The 26,797-nt window shown below is 41.2% G+C and overlaps 1 pseudogene; it reads right to left on the minus strand.

Annotated features, from left to right (window-relative positions):
• The window catches only part of LOC126278794 (neural-cadherin-like), a 232,037-nt pseudogene that overhangs the window by 162,272 nt on the left and 42,968 nt on the right, over positions 1–26,797 (minus strand).

Below are 26,797 nucleotides of genomic sequence, written 5' to 3' on the forward strand. Positions count from 1 at the left end.
GAAATTTCATCCTGGTGCTGCCGTTCCGTCCAGGTTGTATCGTCTGCCTAAGTTACATAACGAAGGGGTTCCTCTACGCAATGCTGTTAGTAATTTAGGTGCTCCCACTTTTTAACCTGTCGAAGTACTTAATGTCTGTTCTCTGTCCATATGTTGACAAGTGTGAACACCATATCTCCAATTTGGTGGATTTTATTCGACGGCTGAAATCTTTGAGGCTGTGTCCTTCGGATTCATTTGTGAGTTTCGATGTGGTATTTCTATTTACACGTGCCCCTTCGGGAGAATCCCTGAGTCTGATTTGTGAAAAGCTGGATGAAGAGTTGGTGAAGCTTCGTCGTCGTGTGCTGACATAACGTATTTTTATTTAACGGAAACATTTTTTAACAGAATGACGGAGTAGCTATCGGTAGTCCTTTGTTACCCATAGTCGTCAATTTATTTATGGAGGAGTTCGAAGATATTGCAATGAGGATTTCGACTTTGGAACCAACGTACTTCTTGAGGTATGTAGATAATACTTTTCTTGTATGGCCACATGCACGTGATTCTTTCAACATATTTTCGAACGACTTATACTGTCTTCATCCCATCATTAAATTTACCATGGAGGTTAAAAGTAATGCGATGTTTCCATTCTTGGACGTGATGGTTTACAAAAAAACCAGATCGTTATCTGGGACTCAGTGTTCACCGAAAGCCGAAGCACACTGATTGGTATCTGTATGATAGGAGTTGCCAGTCACCATACCAACGCAGTGACGTCCTTAGGACTCTGGTACACAGAGCATATGCCATTTTTTACGTCGACAGTTTAAAGCAAGAACTTGCACATATGACAGACATTCTTGGAGGGCAGTAAATGTGGTGGGCGGGGTATGCGCCGAGTACGGTACGGAAGCCTATACAGGGTGTTACAAAAAGGTACGGCCAAACTTTCAGGAAACATTCCTCAACACAAAGAAAGAAAATATGTGGACATGTGTCCGGAAACGCTTAATTTCCATGTTAGAGCTCATTTTATTACTTCTCTTCAAATCACATTAATCATGGAATGGAAACACACAGCAACAGAACGTACCAGCGTGACTTCATACACTTTGTTACAGGAAATGTTCAAAATGTCCTCCGTTAGCGAGGATACATGCACCCACCCTCCGGCGCACGGAATCCATGATGCGCCGATGCAGCCCTGGAGAACGGCGTATTGTATCACAGCCGTCCACAAAACAAGCATAAAGAGTCTCTACATTTGGTACCGGGGTTGCGTAGAAAAGAGCTTTCAAATGCCCCCATAAATGAAAGTCAAGAGGGTTGAGGTCAGGAGAGCGTGGAGGCCGTGGAATTGGTCCGCCTCTACCAATCCATCGGTCACCGAATCTATTGTTGAGAAGCGTACGAACACTTCGACTGAAAAGTGCAGGAGCTCCATCGTGCATGAACCACATGTTGTACGTGTAAAGGCACATGTTCTAGCAGCACAGGTAGAGTATTCCGTATGAAATCATGATAACGTGCTCCATTGAGTGTAGGTGGAAGAACATGGGGCCCAATCAAGACATCACTAAGAATGCCTGGCCAAACGTTCACAGAAATGAGTCGCATGTCAACACAAGCACCGAAGTCAACATTACCCTCCTTCAATTGGGCCAACTAGCGGTGAATCGAGGAAGTACAGTACATACCGACGAAACTAAAATGAGCTCTAACATGGAAATTAAGCGTTTCCGGACACATGTCCTCATAACATCTTTTCTTTATTTGTGTGTGAGGAATGTTTCCTGAAAGTTTGGCCGTACCTTTTTGTAACACCCTGCATAGGACGTCGATTTGCAGCCTTCGTAGCAGTTCTCAGCGGGACTCAACAGCAGCAGCAGCAGCAGCAGTAGCAGTAGCAGAGTGTTCTCCTGAAGATGGCGATGAGTTCGATCGACGAATTTTTTCATTTCCATTTTGGGAGAACAAAGTGATCGTTAGCAGGACACCGCTATGGTGTCTGCAGATAAGCTAATTTTACAAGGGAAAATGTAAGATAAACGCAACGAAATGAGTATGGACGCTGATCCACTCACTAAAGTCACAATAACGAAATCCTGAAAAATACCTTGGCAGTAGCACTTACAAAGCTAAACAATAATCCACTGGGTCACAGTGTGTCAAACCTAATGAATAAGTTTCTGAACCATACAGTCAAGTGAATTGTGTCTTTAGCCATGCATGTATGATATAGTGTTTGCTCTTACCTTCTAGCCCGCTACCATCTGTGGCAATAACCTGGATTGTATAGCTCGGTGTACGCTCTCGGTCGAGACAACAAATGGCTGTCGCTATTTCTCCAGTGTCGGAGTCGATTTCAAAAATAGCGGATCCTGTGCGTTCATCTACAGCGTTCTTCTCAATCGAGTACTTTATCCTTGCATTGCTTTCCTCGTATGGATCGTCGTTGTCCACTGCTGTCACATTCAAAATGAACGTCCCTGCAAACAGCAAAAGAAGCACCTGTTTAGAAATCTGATCTCTTTGTAAGAACTGCTTTCAAAATTCAAAACTGCTTACGATGACTCCTACTTTCCCCCTCTCTCTGGTGACATTTTAACTAGAGCTTCACACTTTCCAAAATTAGCGAGTTTTGAGTAAAATTTTGATATTATGTGCACTGTTGCTCGTCGTAATTGCAGCCTTATGGAGTTTGTTGTTAACAATCAATCCAAATTCTAAGATAATAATAACATTCTAAAGTATAGAGGTTATGTTGTATTGAGCGGAACTGCACTGCAGCATAGGGCGCTGCACGACGCCGTCAAATATTGTTTATGTGAAACGAGTGAAACGAGGGACCGAGAGTACAGGTGGTACAAGTGACATTTCACAAGAAAATGATCTAAATGCACGTTGGGAAAGCAAAGTGTTTAAGTAAAAATTAAAAGCGATTTCCCGCCTAGGGCCGCACACTCTGACGAAATTGTTTAATTCCTAAGACAATGCCTGGACTGTATTTAGGATATAACTAATGTTAATGAAATGGCAGACAGAAAGAGATTTTCTGCCATCTTTAATGAAGGTTCAGATACGCATTTTTTCTGAAAGTACAGCAGTAGCCAAATGTGCGTGCTGTAATGTGTACTTATAGTAATATTTAATGCATGTTTAAATAGGCTATATGTTGAAATACCTCTTGTTCATCTTCAGGCAAAATCAGCCTATTCACACAACAGATCATAAGTTTCTTGATCATATCCAGTGTGATAAGATTTCGGTCTCTCTGAAAAGGCAAAGAAACACTTCAAACTTGTATTTGTTTATCAAGACGGTATGGAAGCAGTGACGCAGGTCAGAGAAAACGTTTCCGTGATGAAAATGAAAACAGAAAACTTCCTTTCAATTAAATCCTTGGATGCCATAGCAAAGGACAGAATTACTATAGACACGGAAGGAAACAACGTACAGTGGAGGAAAACTACGCGACTCTGAATCAGCAAAGAAAATCCTCTACCAGTGTAGTTCAAGTATTCACTATAGCATGATCTTGACTTTATAGAACAGATTTTAAGGTACCTAGTACCGGTATCCCATCAAATCATCTTCTGTAGTCTTTGCATAAAGATGAAATGGAAAAATTTCTAGGAGCCGGAAAACTACGTCCCTCCCCTTTCTCACTTGTTCCACAACAGTATATACCATTCCTAGATTGTTGCTGACATGGATGTTGAGCCGTGCATGGATCGTGTTCATGCCATTTATTGTTTGCCATCTTATAATACGGTACTACCGCCTCGTTTTCTTATTACATTTACTGGTGTCACTAACTTCCTGCCTTACTTGCCCATGAGCAGCAGCAGCAGCAGTATCGATAAGTGCACTGTCGTACCATCTCTGGAGTGACCAATAGTATTTCCGGGTTATCGTGTGTCTGGCAGTCAGTTCGAGAAGGACCAGCGTACACGGCTGATATGCCCAAGCCACCCCCACCTGTCCACCTTCTCCAATATGCTGATGGCACCGTCTTCCTGGCTCTCTATCCTACCCTTCAACCCACCCTCCAAACCCACCTTGAACAGTTCACCACTTGGTGTAACCACTGGTTCCTTTGTCTCAATCCCTCCAAAATCCAGGCAATCATTATAGGCTGCACCACCCACTCCTTCCATCTCCATGATTTCTACCTCACCCTTTACGGTCGTCCCATCGAGTCCAAATCCACCTTGAGATAACTTGGCCTCACCCTTGACCGTCACCTCACCTAGACCCCTCACCTCCTGACCATCCAGCAGAAAGCCAATTCCCACTTCTGCCTCCTGAAACTCCTGTCTGGCAGGACATGGGGATTGTATCCTTCCACCATCCTCCACACCTACAAATTCCTCATCCATCCTATCCTCTTTTATGCCAGTGTTGCCTGGATCTCCACACCCACTCGCTTTTACAAGGTCCTTCAAATCCTAAAAAGCCATATGCTCTGCCTTGCCTTCTGTATCTGCCTTCCTTCCCCAACACGGCTCCTGTACAAACTCATCTCATTCCCCCACCTCCTCCTTTTCCTCCAACATCTCCTCATCCTTTACACTGTCCGCAGGCTTGATCCCCCCCACCCCCTAGTTTCCTCCTTCCTCTCCACCCCCCGCCCGTTGCCGCACCTCTATCGCTGTTTCTCTTCCCCTCTCCACCTCCACACCCTCCATCACCTTCATTAGGGCAATTTCCAGCACCTCCCCCTCCTGGATGTTGAACTTCACTGTGATATATACCCTTCCTTCGAATTGTAAGCTGGCCTTTGCCCCCCTCCTCAGGGCCCGCCTTGTCCTCTCCCCTCCTTCTCCCAGAGCGGATTTTCTCCCCCCCACCCCCTGCCCGAGTCCCTGCACCCCATCCTCACCTCTTTCCCTCCCATGTCCTTCCCTCCCAAGCCCTTTTTGGCGTGCCCCCCGCATGTCTCCCCCCTCTCTTCTCCTCCCTCCCTTCTTCCCTTCTCCCTCATATCCTTGCGCCTGGCAGATCCTCTGGATTGCTCATCGTCATTGGTGTGCTCCATCAGTGTTGTGTTTGGTGCTGTTCTCGAGTGCATGAAGAGCTGTGACTTTAGTCGTGTGCTGGACTTGTACATAGTGTTACTGTCAGTGTTCGTGGGGTCTATGCCGTCCATCGATACTTTTATGCTGAAGCCATACTTTGCCTTGTGTTCTTTTAATTGTCCCAGTGAGTGGTTTTTTGTGCTCTATACATTTGAAGGTGTTTTGTCCATTTTACAGTCGCCGTCTTTTTGTCTGTTCTCGTCCATTATGTTCCCTCTTTTTTATATTTTTGTCCACTGCATTTTCTCCTTTGTAATTTTAAATATCTTCTGTTGTATCATTATTGTCTTTTAGTTGAAGAGCAGCGCTTTTGCTGCTGCCAGCCCGCCCCGATGGGGGATTGAAAATCAATAAAAAATTAAAAAAACGGACCAGCAGTGCTATCGAGGATGGAACCCCAGTGAGGTCAACACAGCAAGTTGGTTCAATTGGCTCTGAGCACTATGGGACTTAACATCTGTGGTCATCAGTCCCCTAGAACTTAGAACTACTTAAACCTAACTAACCTAAGGACATCACACACTTCCATGCCCGAGGAAGGATTCGAACCTGCGACCGTAGCAGTCGCACGGTTCCGGACTGAGCGCCTAGAACCGCTAGATTAACGCGGCAGGCCAACACCAGCGGGGACTACCGTTGGTTGGTCGTCTCATCGACGACGTGCATTTGGGTCGGTTCCTTCCTGTGCAGAGACGCCAGTTGTGTTACCTGTGCATGATTGGGTCGGAGCCAGTGTCTCTGGGACGTCGTCTGTCCGAAGGAAGAATGCCAGCTGGTCTGATGAGACAGAGCAGCGACAGAAAGCTTTTTTGCTATGTTGATCGCCACGGCGTGTAGTTCCACAGCCGTTGCGATGTTCATGTATGTCAGTAGTTATTGTGTCTTGGCTTATTAACAAACCAATATTTGAAGGCGAATGTTACTGGTCTCTTCGCCTCGTTGGCATTTTGGTAGTAGTGCTTTTGGTCTGGCGACCGAAATCAGGTAGATGGTTGGTTCGTCGGCTGTTTGTAGGTTGGGTTGCCTTCCGATTTAGAGATTGTTTGTCAGTCTGCCTGTCTCGCCTAAACGGGCTTTAGTGTTACAATTCCAGGCCGACCCTTGGAAACTTCTGAGCTTAACTCCATGTCTGTTACATAGTAACTTCCCTGTTTGAATTTTAGTTATTTGGTTGATGTGTGACCTTCAGCTGAGGTTTTATGTATCCTGAATTAATGTTCCTGTCTTGCCCTTTAGACATAAGATTCTTATTCCTTATATAGGGCTTTCAGCCGAATTTTACATCAGATCTTTTAAGGTCTTAAGCCGTTAAATTATTGTGTTGCTGTGTGGCCTTAAGTCGAGTATTAATATCTCTTAAATTGATGTCCTTGTCTTGCCCTTAAGGCATGAGATTGTTATTCTATATTTTGTATGAAATGTTTTAATGTAAGGCCTCTTTCTTTTGATTGAAACTCCTCTTATTGATTAATATGCGACCCCAGCCTAGTTCCATTAAAATTAAATTGCTAAGGCCTTCAGCCTGTCTAGATTGAAGATTTAGAAAATATTCTTGGGTGAAACCTCCAGAAGAACCTTGTATTTCAATTCTTGCTTAGGCCTTGTGCCTTGGATTTTGAGTATGACCTTCAGACGATCTAAGGTTAATCAAAGGAGGTCGATTAAGGTTTTGGGTGTTTTGCACCCATGTTGTAATATTGTCTGTTGATGAGTAAAGTTTGTATGTTGAGTGCAACTGGCAGGAACTCATTTTGGCCCCTTTCCACAGCCTAAGCTTCTCTGGCCTGTTAGCCCAGGCATTTCAGGTGTAAGAAGAGGGAGTGGTAAAAAAAAAGGATGTACTCAAATAAGAAGATGAGGAAAACTGAAAAATGCACAACACAAAGGTGCAGCATCACGATTGTTGTCCAGTGTCATTTATGCGCGTATTTCATTTCCTTACCAACCTTTCTCTTACTATTCTTTTTAATGGATCATCCAACAAAGTATGTTCAATAAACAGTTCGATTTACTATTAACAGAGAACTCATTGCACCTCTGGAGTGTGTGCTGCTTTACCATAGGGGCGCGCAGGACAGAACAGTATTGCAACGCCTTATCAGATTTGCGTAGAATAGACGTAAGGAGAAGAGATGATTTTTTTAATTATTCAATCAGGGCCAGCTTATGTTATTTAGAGACGGTTTTTGTGAACAAATTTTTCAAAGCCAATTACTCTATACCCGGGCCGCTGAAACATTGCACTTGACGTTTGCGTATGAAGTTGGCAGCGTAACAGAGTAACAAGTGAAGAACGATAGGCGCTAGGCGTTCAGCGTGGGGCGCCAGCCAATCACAGCGCAGTGAGCACTGCTGTTACTAACGTGCTGTGACGTCAAAGTTCCCGCGTTGCCGGCTTTGTTTAGTGAATGTGTATACAACGTGAGTTGTGTGTTGTTTACCGCGTGTTTTCGTTGTACTGTGTGGTATATCGTTGTGACTTTTGTTACGTTGTGAGTTTACGTACTTGGAAAATGACACCAAAAAGACTTCGTTCACCTAGTGACAATCCTTTGCGTCGAGGGGTGCCGCTAAACAGCCAGGCACTGAAGTTGCTACGCAGAACTCGTGAGTTTTACGAGCAGGAGAAAAACTACGTAAGCATTCATGGACAGCCATCAATTCCTGCCGACAAAGTGGTAGAATGTAAGTCGAAAACTCTTGGTATTAGTGCAAGAACGGTAGTAAGTAAGGGAGTATTACTACAAAACTTGGAAGATACTGAAGTGAGCCGTAATGATTCCGAGCTGTCTGGATCAAATAATACATTTTTATCAACCCCGGGAAAGAAGAAAAAGCGGTGTAGTCCTATCACAGATTTAGATTCTTTCCAGACTGATGCAGTTCGTAGGCATGTTTATGCTTACTACAGCAGAAAAGAGTATCCGACTGTAGCTAAGTTATTAATCTCTTTAAAAGAAAGTGAACTCTTCAGGGATGGTAAAACATCACTAAAAATTGTGCTAAAAAATATGGGTTTCCGTTACAAAACGCTAGACGGACGCAAAGTACTGTTAGAGAGGGCACATATTGTTACCGCTCATAGCATTTTCTTGCACAAAATTGTGGGCAGAGACATTCATTCCATAATTTGGCTAGACGAAACGTGGGTTAATGCCGGGGAAGCTGTCAGTAAATGTTGGACGGATAACACACCCAGCAGTAGCGGCCATCAGCCGACGGGAAGAGGAGCTAGATTAATTGTGGTCCATGCAGGCTCCTCCAGTGGTTTTGTCCCTGACGCACTTTTAGTTTTTAGATCAAAAAAGACTGGTGATTACCATGAAGATATGGATCACGCACGATTTGTTGAGTGGTTCAGGAACCTTTTAAAACAATTTCCTGTCCCTACAACAATTGTAATGGACAATGCTCTATATCATTCGGTGATACAGAACAAAGCCCCAACTACAAATGATCGGAGAGAAGTTATGGTACAGTGGTTATAGGCTCGAAATATTGCAGCGGATATGGGTATGACAAAGATTCTGTTATATTCTCTTGTTAAAGAAAATAAGCCTACGACACCTACATACGTAGTAGACGAAATTGCCAAGGAGCAGGGTCATACTGTAATAAGGCTGCCACCATATCACTGCCATTTCAACCCTATTGAGTTAGTATGGAGTGACGTAAAAATGTATGTAAGGAACAACAACAAGTCCTTTGCAATAACAGAGGTGGAAAAGCTGTTGCGTGAAGCTCTTGTGACTGTGGATGCATGAAGAAAAAAAGTAGAGCACGTCGAGAAGCTTATACGAGCAGCACAGACAATAGAAGGCATTAACAGTAGCCATGAACAATTAATGATTTGTCTTGCCGATGACGACGATGAAGACGGTTTTAGCGGACAACAGTGACGATGGCGAGCTGGATGGAATTGCGCCATTGTCGCTGTAAATTGGTGAGTGAAAAAATTCTAATATTGGTTATTTATTGCAATCTCGGTTATTGTTTATTTTGTAAACTACGTACATTATTGATTTTAAAGTACCAGTCGTCAGATGCTTGTTTTTTGTATTTCTTTGCTCCGTTATCGAAAGGGTGCGCATTGTTATGCTTTTACATGCATTATTATACGGTTGTTTACTTCCTGTCATTGTAGTACAACTAAAAACGAGTTTTTATATACATTGTAATTGCTCAATCGCTTGCATTTACGAGACGGGACGGAAAACTGTATCGTCTGCTGTGTGTATAGAGGCTGCTGTTGCAACATCGCTATTACAGTATAGCCAACCTAACTAGACAAAAAGCGAACTGTCAAGTGCAATGTTTCGCCGGCGGGGGTATAGGTGTCATGTCCAGGCAGTTTATACTGTTCAAAATTCTTGCAGTCGGATTGCTAACTTTTACGGTATGAAAGACTTCCCTTTTCATTACGATAATTAATTACTTTTACAATGCAGCTTGTCTTTCACATTACGACAGTAAGTTTCATTCGACAGTTCGTTATTACAGCTCAGACTTACAACCAGAAACAGAGTGCTTCAGTTAATATTTTTATTTATTTAGATAACCTTCACTATATTTTTATTTATTAGGTAATTTTCAGCTTTATACCCATTAATTTTCAGGTTGTTATATTAATTTCGTATTACTTACTCATTAATCCTTGTTTTATAATGATCATGTATTGTATTACGTACATCGCGAGTGTTGTAACAACACACCCGCAAAATATAGCACAGTAAATAAAACATTTTTGCAATTGTACCTGTTTTACTCTAAAAAGTTTTATGACGCAAGGAGTAGAAGTGCTTTTAAGATATCATACAAAATAATGCAGGGGCGCTACAGTCTCTAAGCATAGCTAGAACTGCACACAAACTGAGCATGAGGAAAAAATAGCTCATATTTCGATAGTGATTCGCATACTTTATAAATAGCCATTTAATTTTGGCAGTCATTTAAACAGTATGCTTCAGCAAGTACTTGTACTACTTATACCCTTGCCCCTGAAATCGTATGTTCCCACCAAAGTGCGGCGCCAGAGGCTAGCGTTTCCCTGGTGACGCGGCTGCTCGCGGAATTGGCGTTCCCACCTGCAAGCGGCAGACATTAATGGCAGCCAATAACGGACCGCCACCGAGGTATGGGTGGGGGACCCACTGAAACACGTGGTTCATTTAATTAACTTTATCATGAATCTATTCGAAAGAAAGACGAAGATGGATGAAGAAGATGCCAGTTTTTAAAATTTTCTTTACGATATATTCTTTCACATATTTCATTATTCACGTTTCCTACTTCACCGGAAACAGGTTTGACGAATTACCGATCACAGCTCTTCACTATCTCACTACAGGTATGTAGCCGACAAAGAGGCGAGTGCTCTAGAACCAAAACTCATTACAGCTTTTAATATTGGAACTTGCAGTGTCTAACTGTAGTTTACTACAATGATGATACATTACCTTTTATGGCATTTATTTATAACTGAAAATGTGTGACAGTTGATCCTCAGTATTTGCTATACTAACAAGGAGAGGCCACGACGTTTGGATCACAAGCTTACTTCAAATTTTGTACACCTCTACCAGGCCTAAAAACACCTTAATGTGCAGGTAGTAAGATGTCTGCAGGTCGTGGTCTTTTGGTAGCGTTCTCGCTTCTCGCGCAAGGTGTCCCGGGTCAGGGATTTTTCTGGCCTCGCGATGACTGGGTGTTGTTGTGTAGTCATCATCATCATCATCATCATTCATCCCCATTACGGTCGGAGGAAGTCAATGGCGAACCACCTCCGCTAGGACCTTGCCTAGTACGGCGGCGCGGGTGTCCTGCATCGTCCCCTACGCTCCTCGGAGTATGGGACCTCATTATCATCAGTAAGGTGCGCTAGCCTGGCAATACCGGGAAAATCGCAAGAGAAGTATTATGCTTCTATTATGCGGCTAATGAGTCTGTGCGTACGTACCGGATGTTAAGAGTTTAGGGTGATCAAGTGGAGTCTGCACGGTACCTCAGCATGTTCGGTCAGAGGCCTGGTTGCCCTCAGTAGTATAAAACTCAGTAAAGGAATCAACGATCAACTGAACGGATGTCATTTGACGTCCGTCCATACCGAACGCAACGAATAACACCGAACAAAATGGAAAGTAAAACAGAAAAAAAAATTCCGTGTGCAGACAAAAAAAAAAAAAAAAAAAAAATGACTCTGAGCACTATGGGACTTAACTTCTAAGGTCATCAGTCCCCTAGAACTTAGAACTACGTAAACCTAACTAACATAAGGACATCACACACAACCATGCGCGAGGCAGCATTCGAACCTACGACCGTAGCGGTCTCGCGGTTCCAGACTGTAGCCCCTAGAACCGCTCGGCAATGCGGTCAAAGGGTTAGCTGCCCTCTGTCATAAAAAACTGAGTGTCATGGGATGTCGCTCCCGAACAAATTCAACGAACAATAACTAACAAAGTGGAGAAAAGGTAGTTAGCTTCCGAGCTTCGTAAGAAAAGCGTTTATGAAACGACGGTTCCACTCCCTCTCGAACTTATTTATTAATCAAATTTTTTTCATCACTGGTCAAATTATTTAATTTATATGGCTTTTGAGAGGTAACATAAAGGAAAAATACCACGTGTATTTGCATGAAGTTTCAATTTATGTTCTCCGTGTTGTATGACAAATGCTATCCTGCAATGTGCCATGTTGAGAGCACATTCCACGAGTAAATGTACAGTACTTTGTGGTCTGGCACATTATGACTTACTGTGTAACTGATTGTGAACGTCATTTGAATCATTATTTATCGAGGTCTGACTTGGGCTTTCCAAGCCTATCACTTGTCCTTGAAAACTTAGTTACAAGTAGTAAGTAGTCAAATAATTAATAAATTTCACTACAGCTCATGAAAATGGACGTGGTTTTATTATTATATATACCCCCCAAAAGTCACAAAAAATGAATAATGTGACCAGTGATGAAAAAAATATAGATTAAAATGTAGGTATTAGTGATATTTAAACAGTCGCCTCGTCTCCGAGCATCTCGCTTAGCACTTACGCTAATCACTTGACCACAATGACTTCTTAGCCTCGGTATCTTGGCACAAATACATCTGTTACATAACAGGTGTGTAAAACTTCTCTTGCGATTCTCTTGCGGAATTGCAGAGTAATGCCCTTTACTACTTCCACATGATATTGATTTAAAGGCCTAGTAAAGGTGTACAAAGTTTGAGGTAAATCCGTGATCCCAAGATCATGGCCTGTCTTTGTAATATCATATGTTTTAACAACTGGCTCTGTGTTCTGTTTCAACTGATTCCTCATATTGCAGTCATGTGCGCGAACACTGTTTCGGTACTAGCCATCCGCAGAAGGTGTTGCCCCTCCACCAAAATTCTTTCTCCATCTCAAACAAACCTTCCAAAGACTGGAAAGTTGCACAGGTCACACCAATATTCAAGAAAGGTAGTAGCAGAAATCGCGAAATATGTGAGAGAGTGTCACAGAAATGATACAGGATTTGGGCTGGACATCATTAAAAGAAAGGCGTTTTTCGTTGCGACGGAATCTTCTCATGAAATTCCAATCGCCAACTTTTTTCTCCACCGATCTACATAGGGAGGAACGATCACGCGATAAAATAAGGGAAATCAGAGCTCGCACGGAAAGATATAGGTGTTCATTCCTTCCGCGCGTTATACGAGTTTGGAATAATAGAGAATTGTGAAGGTGGTTTGATGAACCCTCTGCCAGGCATTTAAATGTGATTTGCAGAGTATCCATGTCTATGTGGATGTAGATGTCAGTCAGTCATTATGTGGTGACCAACAGCGTACCACTGGACGGATGAGATGGAAAAGACACCATCGATGTACTGTAATAATATGCATCACAGCTGATAGTGCGAAAAATTGTAGCAACTTTATAATAATTTGAACACCGACCAATGATGTGACCATGTTTCCCAATTACAGTATCATCACTAAACAGCCCATTCTCTATTTCTGCGAGTAGTATTGCGAATGTAGATAGATGACTGTGCAGTACGTCCATTCACTGTTAATTCTCGATCATATACATCACCAAAGTATACCAGTCAGCACTCTACATATTTCTAGCACCTCGAATATAGTGCATAATTTATGACCAATATCTGTGCGGATGGGAGTCACAGAGCATTCTCGTAGTCTTAGGATAAAATTAGAGACTGAAAGACCCCCTCACACTGTCTGTGACCAACCTACCCTGCAGCACCATTACCGATTTAATCTGCTGCTGGCCAGAAGTAGACCGCTACATTCTGTGTCTCGTGAGTGAATGGGCCTTGCTGAGTCCTCGTCAATACAAGATTTCTCCAGATGCGCCCATGTGGAGGACGTTAGCACCCTTTATCGGAGTATAGTAACAGATTTGAAAGTGTTGCAATAGCAGACGATGAAGAAGAACAAGAAACGGGTGGTTTTTATGCACGATGGAGCTCCAGACGGATGGAGTTCGAAGCATTTTACGTAAATCAACTACGCTATCAATTTTAAAGTATTGTTCTAGTGTCTGGGATCAGTACCAGGAGGGTATTGGTAAGAGAGGACATAAACACACGCAATCCAAAAGCTACGCGGTTCTGCACTTAAAACTGGCTATAATGTTAGATCGCTTCAGTTTCCTACCTACCAGTCGTGTGGAATGCAGCGCTGTTATTATCCCACTGTAAGAAATTTATTTCCAGCACATGACGTACATCCTTCTTGCAGGTTTCTCTACGATAAACTATGGTAACAAACTGTAAAATGGAAAAACTACTTCCTTATACAGCGGCTCTGTGTGATACATGCGCAATATAGCTTTCGAGAGATGTATAGCGTCCACTGTTCACATCCGATCAAGGTTCAGGAATTATACTGTGCCCTAATCATTCCTATATAAAATGATCGTTAGTAACGGAGAATACATCTTACAGCGAAACAGATAAACACATAGCAGCGGCGTCCGACATACGAAATTACACGTCATGGCGCCGCTAACTCTATAAACAGCACTTATGTAAAGCACGCGGATTGCAGTGCCTCACAAACACCTATCACTAACTTAGAATCATCTTAGTTATGAAACTGAAGTCTCGATTTTATGCCCAAGATGCGAGAAGGGAGTGGAGTACATCGCGTAAATCTTCGTTGGTTTAGAGGAATGTGTCGAAAGAAGATGGTCACATTTTACCACACATGAGATGCAAGTCCACTGATGACCGAGAGGTTTGGTGATAAAGATCGCAAGTAGACAGTGCTCTAAGTCAAATACAGAACACGTGGTTGTATACGAGTCGAACGCAGACTATGTCACACGACTGATGCATCCTGACAGAACAACGGAAAAGATAGTCAAATGACTTGCCGAAACATCTCCATCCCTCTCTAAAAGGCATCATCAGCCTGCTATTAAATCGACCTCGTTACAGCTCCATCTAAATCGTTAACTTCGTCCACTCTGTGTGATCCTTTAAAGCAGATGCATGTAAGACAAGAGTCAGATGGTTTTCTGTTCTCCTGAAAACTCGTCAGATACAGTAGACAACTCGCGCGTATCACTGTTACCTCAACAGACATACAGTAGAATGCTGCTTCGACGGAAGAAAAAAGTGACTGCTTCTCTGTTTATCTTCGCTTCCATGTCGACATTTTTTCGGATTCCTCTTGCTGTCGCATACTTGTTCCCATGTAAAAATTGGTCTGTGCCAACCAGAACATACGCAACTATTTTCTCAATTTCCCCGCATTCTGGTGTATATTCTCTCAATTTATACGTATTTTCTGTCATTTTTCGCAATTCTATCAATTTTATGCCAGTTCTACGCGTGTAATCCTGACGTAACCTCTCGTTCCGTGTTCTAAAATTGCTTGTAAATGTTATATAGCTGCCAACACCTGCATGCAGGCAACCTAGTGGGTTTACATGTTGGTTTCACAAGTGCTTGACAATGACAAGTGGTCGCAATTAGCCAATCGCACGATTAAATAAAAATCACGCTACAGCCTACTACGTACCATATTTACGTTTATTAAACATCTAGAGGTTGAAGATTCCCACACATACAAAATTTTACGCAGCATTGTGATACCGATACGCAGTTCTGCCTTCAGCGTCCACATTGCTTGTGTTACTATGGGTTTCCACAGATTAACAACAAGCTCTTGACGTTTTACTTTCTGTGTGAAACTAGTGCATCCCAGTCGCACATGGCCTGCTATACTTTGGCATTCACTACAAGATCTTCATGATTACTCTAGTCCACACTCAGGTGTTTGCCAGAGGACTCATGGAACCATTTTCTTGAACATTCCACACTCTAACAGAACGTGGGAAAAAACGAACAACTAAATCTTTCCGTGTGATATCTGATTTCTCTTATTTTGTTGCAATGGTCATTTTTCCTTGTTTAGGTAGAAGTGAAAAAAATATTTTCACATTCGGAGGAGACGGTCAGTGACTGAAATTTCGTGAAAATGTCTCGCATGCACAGCAGTGCTCCAGAAGAGAACACAAGTATAGCACAATTATATCTTAGGTCGTCGCTTAAAAAAATTAGTTACATGATGTGAGTGTTTCGCCACTAATACGCAGTCTTTGGTTCGCCTTCCCCACAACATTTTCCACGTGATGGTTCAGGTCTAAGTTGTTCGTAATTGTAATTTCTAAGTATTTAATTGAACTGTCAACTTTTAAAATTGAGCAAAGATAGTATGACAGAAATATAGCGGTATTTTGTTACAATTGAAGTGGCTGAACTCAAATTTTGTATAGTTTAGGATCACTTTTTGCACAGTGCAGATATCTTGTCTAAATCACTTTGCTTTTCTATCTTCTGATGACTGTACTAGATATTAAAAGAGAGCGTTGTCTTCAATCTACGAGGGTTGCTCAGATTGTCCCTTAAATAGTTTTTATAGATTGAAAGCAACTGAAGACCTGTAACACAGAAACCACTTAGATTTAACCATATAACTTCCCATCAGTTATAACGCGCATTGACCTTTCCGAAAGGAAGTCACGAGTGCAGTTGCAAATCCGACCACCAAACTCTATAGACGAGCAAATCAGTTAGGTACCGCTTATGAGGAACAGTGTGAAAATCTCTGTAGGTTCGATGAAAGAAAGCCTCAGGAATGATGTAAAGGACGTCAATAAAACGGCTCCTTCCCTAGGGACATCCATTTTCACACATTTCGTGATCTAAAACGGCAGCTTGCAGTACGATGTAGAACAGAACGACGTTCTTGACAACCTTTGCCACTGCTGGCACTCCCCTGGCGATTCAGCCGTTTTCTAAGGACGTCACAGGGATGAAGTCACACTGAATGTGATCTCATCCCTTTGAAGTGTAGTGTGATCGCAAGTTTTGCATTGGTGTACAGGGTGGAACAACTAGGGCCGTTCATGACTATTCGACGAAAGTTGAAAGTGATCCAAAGCAGAAAAGGATATTTGACCTTATTCATCCCTCCTTTTTCGCGCCCTTCTGTGATGCACACACAGAGGGGTGTGACATTGACATCTAGGGACACTCTAAGATTCGCAGTTTGCCAGCACCATTGGTGCCACTCGAGTACCTCTGCTAGATACTTTAAAAATGTCCATGGTTCAAACGTAATCAGCCATCCTCATTTCGGTTTTCCGTGATTTTCGTAAATCCCTTCAGGCAACTCCCAGGATGATTCCTTTGAAAGGGGAATTGCCAACTTCCTTTCCAAACCCGATGGGACTAATGGCCTCGCTGTTTGGTTCCCTGCTCCAACCAAGCAACTAATCTAAAGACATACCTGTACCACCCATCGATCCCTGCAACCTGCACCACACTAGTCTCTCCTGGTCGCATACGAAATCAGAGGGATGTCGAAAGAGTTGCGTATCTGGCCGGTGGGTAGAGATCGGTAGATAGGTATCTCTGTACAGTGGCATTTGTAAAGTGCACAAGTGACACCAATGTCGTTGCCGAGCCGGGGGGCGGGGGGTGCCTTAGAAAGACCTTTCCCGTTTTATTCAGAAGCATTTTAGTATCACATCTCCCTTAAAAGTACCAAAGGACAACGCGAAAAAGGATGGATGAAAAAGCATAAACTCCGTTTTCTTCTTCAGATAACGTTCAAATTTGGTCGGATAGTTTTTAACTGTCCCTGTTGTTTCCACGCTGTGTATCAAAGCAAAACGTGCGGCTACGCTGCATTCCGAAGGAATGAGATCACGCTCAGTGAGGTTGGAGCCGAGCAATGTCCTTAGAATAGAGTTAAATAGTCCGGGGTGGGGGGTGGGGGGATGTCAGCAGAGGCAAAATTTGTCAAGGGTGTCTTCCAGCTGTATACTGCACTGAAAACTATCGTTTTCGATCGCGAAAAGTGTGAAATTCAAAACGGTTCAAATGGCTCTGAGTACTATGGGACTTAACATCTGAGGTCATCAGTCCCCGAGAACTTAGATCTACTTAAACCGAACTAACTTAAGGACATGACACACATCCATGCCCGAGGCAGGATTCGCACCTGTGACCGTAGCGGGCGCGCGGCTCCAGATTGAAGCGCCTAGAACCGCTCGGCCACAACGGCCGGCGAAAAGAGTGAAAATGAATGCTTCTAGGGGTGGGGTGATTTCATTGGCGTCCTTTACGCGACCTTCCCGAGGTCTTTTCTTGCCGATTCTGAGCGGCGAAGTGCTAGAAATGTTTTCCTTTGTCACCCTTAAGAAACCCACTTGATTTTAACGCTGGGTGTTGCGGTTCTGATCTCTATCACAGAGGCATTACAAGAAGGTACGAATGTGTGTAAGAGGGAGCTGACATGTTCACGGTGACGTTGGGCAGAATTGTGGTGAAATTTGGTGCCGGTGAGACATCATTAATCCACCTCGCATGAACTTCTGAGCTCGGGCCTTTTTTTCGCAAGTGTCGAGCCCGAGAGTCACGTTGCAGCGCATAACAGTTTCGCAGCATTACGGAGGAAGGGTTTTGGCAGATTTTTGCCAAATTTCACACTTCTGCGTCGGAATGGAAAACAACTACACGGTTTCGAAAAAATGCTCCTTTAATCGTGTTGCGCAGTGTAGATAGTATGCAAGGAATGATGGTGTGGATATGTTGCACTGTAAATGATCCATGCGTTGGATGAGAACATTAATCTCGAAGGCTGTTTTTGGGGTTTAGGCTACCGCGCGTCGCAACCACCTCCCTCGATTACCATAATCATCTTTAACGACAAAAATTGACTACAAAATCACTCTTGATAGGCGTTCCGAAGATCTAATTACTTATCGAACCTCATATACAGGTTGGAGGATGGTAGTAATAAACCAACACCTCTAAGTTCTTGCCCAGTGAACAATGCGGAATATCTACTTTTTCACCACAAGGATCAATTGCACACCTGCCGGAGCGTTCTCAACCACGTAGCCGCGGTAGAGCGGCTGTGTAAAGAGGGGCGCGTTGTCGTTGACGTCAGTGAGCGCCACCTGCACCTCGGCGAATCCAACCAATCCGGCGCCGCCCTCGTCTTGCGCGAACGCCGTGAACCGCCACAGAGGTCGGCCATCCGGGGGGTCGCGGTCCAGAGGCTGCAACACACATACGTAACACTTTTAGGGGAACTTGGGGCGGAACAGGATATCTAACATTTAACAATAGCTGTAAAATGAAGGACCACAAGAAAACACTTCTTAAAGGTACCAAAAAACACCTTGTAATATAACCTGACGCACTTCAGTTCAAAATCACTTAACACTGTTATGTATTTATTACATTTTTTGAAAGAATTGTTGCATATTTCCAGTTCCGCCCTGCCTACAGAGCACAATGAGAGAAGGCAATTGTTGGTGAAATTGTTGCACAACCGTTCTAAGTATTAGGAATAACATTTTGAAATGAAGACATAAAGTTATTTAATGCATAATTTATACTAAGGAATGAGGAGTCTTAAAAAAATCGTTGACAATAAGAAAATATTTTAACGTCATTTTGAAAAGTTACAATTATTGTTAATGCTAAATACCAAGTTCTTTTACTGTTACTTCATTGAATTCCATTACTCATACTCATGCACTCAGAGGCGGTCTTAGGAACGGCACCTTAAGGGGGCGTCATTTTAACTTTTTACGTTTTAAAATAACTGCGCTTACAAACGGCAAAAAATTTTCATATTGTTAAACAACTTGCTACTTTAAATAAGCCTTAAGAACGAAATTCGACAGTACAAGGTTGGAAATATACATAGTTTACTTGGTAACTGAATGGAAACACATTGGGGTTTCTGTCTGGTATGATCTTCATGATTGTTCAAAATATTGTGAAGTAAGCTGTCAGGACGGCAATCCACAATACAGTGTTTGAAACGTTATTATTCCGAGAATGTTGTCGGCTTCTACTTAACCCTACCATATTTTTCCCCGTGAAAATACCGCGACCCCTGAAAAGTTGTGATAAACTGATCAGCAGTTTCTTAAATACAGTAAAATGTGTGGGTCTAAGTATGTAATACCCGACTCTACCTAAATTTCTAGTAGAAATTATGGGAAAGTATCAAGTCAACCCTCCATTACTGTAATTAATGTAAAAGCTCTGTGGTCTTCAATATCTGAGCTCTGATTTAATGACACCCGTTTAACAAAACATGTTGATACTGGGTATGTTTTACCTTTTTAAACACATGTGTATACGAAAAGAACATAATTAGAATCTCTAATAATGTGTGAAATACACTTCACAACAGTTCAGAAGTTTTATTTATTTATTTACTTAGTTACTTTTTTGCCGAAAAAAGAAGAAAAAAGCAACTTACGTTTGTCGCATTTATTCTGCTGCAGCCTGCACGATATCAAAATTGCCACTGTGTGCAATCGAATTGCAAATTTTATATTAAACTTCTTAAATAAGCTATTTTTCATTGAGGAGAGGTTCCTTTTATTTTATGTAGGAACAAAAGGTGCATTTGCGTATAGAACAGCAGTGTTCATACAAATAACAACACACCACATCAACTGTTACCGAGACTCTTTAAACTTTGTAGTGTGTCTGCTCTACCCACAGAAACCGCTAAAATGTTATAAGAATAAGTGTGATAACTCGATCCAGCACACCTCAATGCAAGAAATTGCAAAAATTATTTGCTTTTTAAATTAGAAAGACAGTGTCAAGAATATTCAGAACATATTTGCGTTCCAGCTAAATTCCGGCGACGCAGGAAACAGAAACCCTGAAAGGGACTGTCCCGTTTTCTTTTCGAGACGAATTCCATCCGGATTCTACTGTTCACTGACAACAGAGAAGCAGGCGACAATGAAATTAAATTATTGTGCATTGTCTTTCTTTCATAGCACAGTTATGTCGAGTAATCCGAGTTGGTCAGTTCATCGCTCCATGTTTAAAGGAAAAATCTTTGTGCTCATGTGCCGTGTTTAAAGTAAAAAGCTTTGTGTTCATGTACGGTGTAGTACGATTGGAACTGGGTATAGTCTTTCCTTCTTTCCTTTTAAAAATTTTTTTATTTTGTTTTGACTGTTGGTTGACAATTTTGTAAGCCCCTTAACATGAATAACAGTGAAAAAAGCAAACGTGCAAAATTAAGTGGAGGGAGGAGATTTCGTAAATTATCGAAGGAAAGGCAAGAACGAGAAGCCAATGTTCTAGAAACGCTTGGCAGAGCAGATAAATTTTTCGCAAAAAATGTTGCTGGTTCGACTTCGATTTCAAGTAGCACAGACGATATTTTTGGCACTGCAGCTGTTGTAAAAGAAGTAAATACAGACGAAACAAAGGTTAAAAGTGAAGAAAAGCAAATTGTTCCTGATTTCGAGTTTCATGAAAAACTAAGTGTCGAGTCAGACATTACAAAAAGAAATAACTTCGTTAGTGTTGATCCTGCAGAATGGTATGTCAATGACATTCTCTTAAAAAGTGGCATTAACCAAAATTGTAACGGTGATTTTTTTCTAATTCAAGAAGATCAATAGGCGATAAAAGCAGATATTGTATTTTACCATAAACTTTTAAATAGTGAATCAACTTTGCGTCATTTTCTAGTATATTCCCGTAGCTCCGGTGCTGTTTTCTGTGCACGATGTAAATTGCTTGGAGGTAAGGCCGCGATTGCTACTAATGGTACTGCAGGTTGCAAAAATATTTCTAATATTTTATCTCATCATGAGAATTCACTTGACCCAAATTCTGAGTTATCACTCTGACCTAGAAATAAGTCACTTGGAAGAAGAGATAATTATTTCAAGTCATATGTTGAGACAGAAAAAAATGTACTGGCCTAGTGTGTTAAAAAGGGTGTTTGCAGTAGTGAAGAAGCTAACAAGTCTTGGACTTTCCCTAGGTGGACACATTGAAAGATTCCATTCATTACATAATGGCCAATTTATGATGTCTCTTGAACTTATAACCGAGTTTGATCCTTTTCTCGCACAGCACATTGAACGATATGGAAATCCAGGGCAGGGACGTACAAATTATCTTTATTACACAATCTGTGATGAAATAATAGAGCTTCTTGCTGAACGAATATAAAGAATTATCAGAAGTGAAATAAAACCGGCCAAATATTTCTCTATAATAGTAGATTCTAAAGCGGATATTTCACATATTGGTCAATTATCTTTCATATTAAGATATGTGAATAAGAATGGTGAACCTGTTGATGGTTTCCTTCCGTTTTATCAAACCCAGGACCCAAGTCCGAAAACTTAGCTGAGGCAGTACTGATAGTCCTGTCCACAAATTATATTGATATTACTGTCTGTAGAGGCCAGTCAAATGACAACGCATGCAATATGTCAGAAACCTACGTTGGTTTGCAGGCACGTAATAAGGAACGAAATCCGAAAGCGCATGATGTGCCTTGTGCTGCACATTTCTTTGAATTTAGTCGGCACTAGTGCTGCAAGCTGTTGTCGGGAAGCATGTTCATTTTTCAGTGTAGTGCAAAACTTTCGCAAATTTTTTTCTGATTCTACACAGCTCTGGGAGAAACTTCTTTCTTTTATGAAACCAGTAACCAAAACGGCAAAAAAGCTTACCAAAAACACGTTGGTCAGCAAGGGAGGAAGCGTGTGTAAGTCTATATGAAAATTGGGAGGGCGTTATCAATGCTCTCACACATATTGGCAATAATACGTTTGAAAAACACTTGTGCGAAATGAGGCAGACTAGAAACAGTGTTCATGATGACAGTTTGGAAGGACATACTCCAGAGATTTAATAGTGTAAATCTGAAACTGCAAAATGTAAATATTGATACTAAAATAGTCCAAGAATTATATCAATCACTAGTAGGATTTATTGCATCTATTCGTGGCATGTTCGACTATTATGAAAATAAATCTATAGAGATTTGCGACATATAGACTTTGAATGCACCTATAAAAATCACGAAAACGTAAACTTCATGATGACGAAGACGCCGACTCTGAAGAAGTTTTTCTGAGTGGAGGGGAAACATTTGCAGTCTAAACATTTCTCCTAGCACTCGACAACTTGTACGCCGAATTAGTGAGGAGGAAGGATATCTATAGAACAGTGTTGGACTCTTTCACAGTTTTCAGTAACCTTAAGAATATTTCATTGATGATATTGCTGAACGTGCAGCAAAACTCCAGGCAACGTATGACACAGATTTAGAGCCTTCCTTCCACAGTGAATGTGTACATTTCGACGTACTTTTCAAATCGTCTGAGATTAGTGATGCACCAGTCGAAATGAGTAAATTTTTACAAAAAGAGAGGTAACAATCTGTGTTTCCGAATGTTGACATTGCTCTTAGAAAATTTCTATGTATGGCACTTAAAAATTGTTCAGCAGAACGCTCGTTTTCGGCTCTTAAAAGACTGAAATCGTACCAGCGTTCTAAGTTGTCTGAGGAGAGATTGCACGCCTTGTCCATTCTTCACGTCGAAGCCGACCTCCTAAGTGATAATCGTCTGAACTATTAAGATATGATCAACGAGTTTTCTGCCGTCAAAGCGAGACGAAAACTTTGCTGACTGGTGAGTTTGTTTATTTATTCATACTAGTCTTAAAAATTTAAGATTATAATGTGATTTTTATTATAACTTAGAGCACATTCATTGGCTTTACAAACTACGTATTACCTGTTTATTTTACAATTGCCGATGGCAGAAGGCGGAACTAATCTCGTTTACGTGCAGACGGGACTGAAGGCGCCCGACAATACTAAACAATACTCGAATAACGCAGGCTACTCAGCGTTGTACAGTCAAGTCATACTGATACTGTAGTATATTGCAATTGATGCGTATTCTTGGCGTCTGCTGAAATGATTAGTTATCACGGAAATATACGTTATCGGAGAGTACACTCAGATGAAAAAGTTTTAATAAATAACGTATTTCAGTTCTGTCGATAAATACGTAAAAGCTTTGCTAGTAATGTTAGAAAGAGCTATGGTGAGAGCAGTACAAAACTGTTCACCCTTACAAGGATTTAAGGTATTGTGTACACTTACTATGCAGCATGTAGCTACACAAACCCTAATACTTTACATGTTAACTTTTAGATTATAAAACAAATTTGATTTTTACACACTAGCCTGTAAAATTATGTAATAGCAAATCCAGTTCTGTGACTGTTCGTCTGTATTTAGTTATTAATTCGTGCACCGAAATCTCTATTTCATTTTCATATCTTACGCTTGCCTATAGATTCACGTATTAATATCGAACGTGTTTTTTTTATCTGCTATACATTCAAGTTATTAGATAGTAAAACGACAGTTTAATTTTAATTTTGAACGCATCTCTGTAAAAGTGCGTATTAATTTCTAATGTATGACATTCAATTTTTATATCGTAACACAACTTTTTTATTTTCATTTTCAATAGTTTCGTGTAAAAGAACATATTAAAAGTGAATGTATAAAAATCCGTTGTCTCCTACACGCACTGCTAAATTTTTAGGCCATAAAAGAAAAGTTATTTTCCTTGTGTCCGTTTATGATGTCTTTCGACGATGAATTTGTTAACACAATTCAGTTTTAAGTTTGTTTTATCCGCTGCCTTACACCAAGTACGAATGTATCTTTCCAATATTGATTTGGATACGTTAAACTCCTTAGATGCGTTTAAAAAGTAAAGCGGCTGAAATATCCATTGCTATTGATTTAATATTCAATTACAGTCGTCAGTCTTTCTAATGTAAGTTCAATCTGGAAAATCAAGGAGAAAAAAGAAATATATAGTTTGTAACATACTTGCATCAAAAAGCAGAGGGCAGAACGTTGCGTCCCAAGTCCACATTTCAGGATAGCAACTTTTGTGGAGCATAATGATGGACGGATTTAAACATATTATATAAGTAACGTGCAGCGGATGGCATGAAGTTTAAGATTACGTGTCAGCACGTCAGTTAAGGGCGTCCAATTAACAATTAACGGCTTATCCTGCATGGTGAAAACCCAGATAGTAATGTGAAGGGCACCCGTTCACTTGCAAGTCGCACTCCAAGCAAAATGTTAAAGTGGCTGTCGCACCTTCCATTCCATTCAGAGACATAGTAACATATCACTACAATAACACAGTCTAATGCATACAGTCACGACACTCTCAGGCATTTAAGCTGTTACCTTTCGCCAGCTGGAGCGACACTACCACTCCAAGCGGTGAGAAAGCAGAGAGTCACATGCATCGTAAGGATAATGTTTGTTTTTAATCATTTCCTACTTGATTAACGAAATAGTTGTTATATTTTGCGATTCATGTGTTAGTAAATAACCAGTAGACATGAATGATCGCGAAGTACTTGTAAAAACAGCCGAAACACACCGACTCAATAACATAAGCTACAATTTATTTATGAAGAAGTACTTTCGAATATTTGTGTATTTGCAGCTTATTCAGCTGAAAGTAAGAGAATATCAACACATATTTCGTGCCTGAGAGGCATATACTTCTGTTGTCTGTTCTTATTAACATAGGCAACTCCCTTGACACTTAAAATTTTTTTGAGAAGTCTAATGATTCTGATGATTAAACGATGATGGTGTCCTCTTGGGTAAAATATTCCGGAGGTAAAATAGTCCCCCATTCGGATCTCCGGGCCTGGACTACTAAAGAGGACGTCGTTATCAGGAGAAAGAAAACTGGCGTTCTACGGATCGGAGCGTGCAAAGTCAGATCCCTTAATCGGGCAGGTAGGTTAGAAAATTTAAAAAGGGAAATGGATAGGTTAAAGTTAGATATAGTGGGAATTAGTGAAGTTCGGTGGCAGGAGGAACAACACTTCTGGTCAGGTGACTACAGGGTTATAAACACAAAATCAAATAGGGGTAATGCAGGAGTAGGTTTAATAATGAATAGGAAAACTGGAATGCGGGTAAGCTACTACAAACAGCAAAGTGAACGCATTATTGTGGCCAAGATAGATACGAAGCCCACACCTACTACAGTAGTACAAGTTTATATGCCAACTAGCCCTGCAGATGAAGAAATTGATGCAATGTATGATGAGATAAAAGAAATCATTCAGGTAGTGAAGGGAGACGAAAATTTAATAGTCATGGGTGACTGGAATTCGTCAATAGGAAAAGGGAGAGAAGGAAACATAGTAGGTGAATATGGATTGCGGCTAAGAAATGAAAGAACCGTCTGGTAGAATTTTGCACAGAGCATAACTTAATCATAGCTAATACTTGGTTCAAGAATCATGAAAGAAGGTTGTATACATGGAAGAAACCTGGAGATACTAAAAGGTATCAGATAGATTACATAATGGTAAGACAGAGATTTAGGAATCAAGTTTTAAATTGTAAGACATTTCCAGGGGCAGATGTGGACTCTGACCACAATCTATTGGTTATGAACTGTAGATTAAAAATGAAGAAACTACAAAAAGGTGCTAAATTAAGGAGATGGGACCTGGATAGACTGAAAGAACCAGAGGTTGTAGAGTGTTTCAGGGAGAGCATAAGGGAACAATTCACAGGAATGGGGGAAAGGAATACAGTTGAAGAAGAATGGGTAGCTTTGAGGGATGAAGTAGTGAAGGCAGCAGGCGATCAAGTAGGTAAAAAGACGAGGGCTAATAGAAATCCTTGGGTAACAGAAGAGATACTGAATTTAATAGATGAAAGGAGAAAATATAAAAACGCAGTAAACGAAGCAGGCAAAAAGGAATACAAACGTCTCAAAAATGAGATCGACAGGAAGTACAAAATGGCTAAGCAGGGATGGCTAGAGGAAAATGTAAGGATGTAGAGACTTATCTCACTAGGGGTAAGATAGATACTGCCTGCAGGAAAATTAAAGAGACCTTTGGAGAGAAGAGAACCACTTGTATGAATATCAAGAGCTCAGATGGAAACCCAGTTCTAAGTAAAGAAGGGAAAGCAGAAAGGTGGAAGGAGTATGTAGAGGGTCTATAAAAGGACGATGTTCTTGAGGAGAATATTATGGAAATGGAAGAGGATGTAGATGAAGATGAAATGGGAGATATGATACTACGTGAGGAGTTTGACAGAGCACTGAAAGATCTAAGTCGAAACAAGGCCGCGGGAGTAGACAACATTTCATTAGAACTATTGACGGCCTTGGGAGAGCCAGTCCTGACAAAACTCTACCATCTGGTGAGCAAGATGTATGAGACAGGCGAAATTCCCTCAGACTTCAAGAACAATATAATAATTCCAATCCCAAAGAAAGCACGTGTTGACAGATGTGAAAATTACCGAACTATCAGTTTAATAAGTCACA

The sequence above is a fragment of the Schistocerca gregaria genome, chromosome 6 (genome assembly GCF_023897955.1).
Source record: "Schistocerca gregaria isolate iqSchGreg1 chromosome 6, iqSchGreg1.2, whole genome shotgun sequence".
NCBI classification, from domain to species: Eukaryota; Metazoa; Arthropoda; class Insecta; order Orthoptera; family Acrididae; genus Schistocerca; species Schistocerca gregaria.